At 35.1% G+C, this 857-nt stretch overlaps 1 pseudogene; it reads left to right on the top strand.

Annotated features, from left to right (window-relative positions):
• The first annotated feature begins 372 nt into the window (after nucleotides 1-372).
• LOC112632319 lies at nucleotides 373-496 on the top strand (annotated as a pseudogene).
• The last annotated feature ends 361 nt before the right edge of the window (nucleotides 497-857 follow it).

Genomic DNA, 857 nt, shown 5'->3' with positions numbered 1-857 from the left:
TTGATTCCAAGTCTTTGCTATTGTGAATAGTGCTGCAATAAACATACGTGTGCATGTGTCTTTATAGCAGCATAATTTATAATCCTTTGGGTATATCCCCAGTAATGGGATGGCTGGGTCATATGGTAAATCTAGTTCTAGATCCTTGAGGAATCGCCATACTGTTTTCCATAATGGTTGAACTAGTTTACAATCCCACCAACAGTGTAAAAGTGTTCCTATTTCTCCACATCCTCTCCAGCACCTGTTGTTTCCTGACTTTTTAATGATCGCCATTCTAACTGGTGTGAGATGGTATCTCATTGTGGTTTTGATTTGCATTTCTCTGATGGCCAGTGATGATGAGCATTTTTTCATATGTCTGTTGGCTGTATCGCTTCTCGGCCTTTTGGCTAAGATCAAGTGTAGTATCTGTTCTTATCAGTTTAATTATAATGCTTTTTATCCAAATATGAAAAAATTATCTTATCTTTTATAGTAAACTAGAGAAATCACTTTCTATTCTCTATTGAATTAATAGTACATTTGTTTCCTAATAAATGTCTTCTTGTTTTCTTATGAGATTTCCAGTGGAAATCAAATCATCGCGATTTAATTTAAGATGGCACAATTTACTTATTTCAAAGCTTTTCATTAAGTGTTAATTGTCCAGGGATTATACAATGAAATGTGCCAGTTAGGATAGACACACTTAGGTGTATGTCATATATAGCTCAGGATTACTTTCACTAAAAGAATGTTTTGAATCATCTTTTTCACAACAGTTGTTTAGACTAGGCAGTTCTGAGCTACTGTTTCTCCAATTTCCTTTTATCAGCCAAGACCAGGTTTGGAAAGCCCAAACCATGAGATGTGTG

Source organism: Theropithecus gelada, chromosome 9, assembly GCF_003255815.1.
Source record: "Theropithecus gelada isolate Dixy chromosome 9, Tgel_1.0, whole genome shotgun sequence".
Classification (NCBI taxonomy): Eukaryota; Metazoa; Chordata; class Mammalia; order Primates; family Cercopithecidae; genus Theropithecus; species Theropithecus gelada.
The sequence above is the reverse complement of the archived record's forward strand: the minus strand, read 5'-3'. Positions and strand labels throughout refer to the sequence as shown.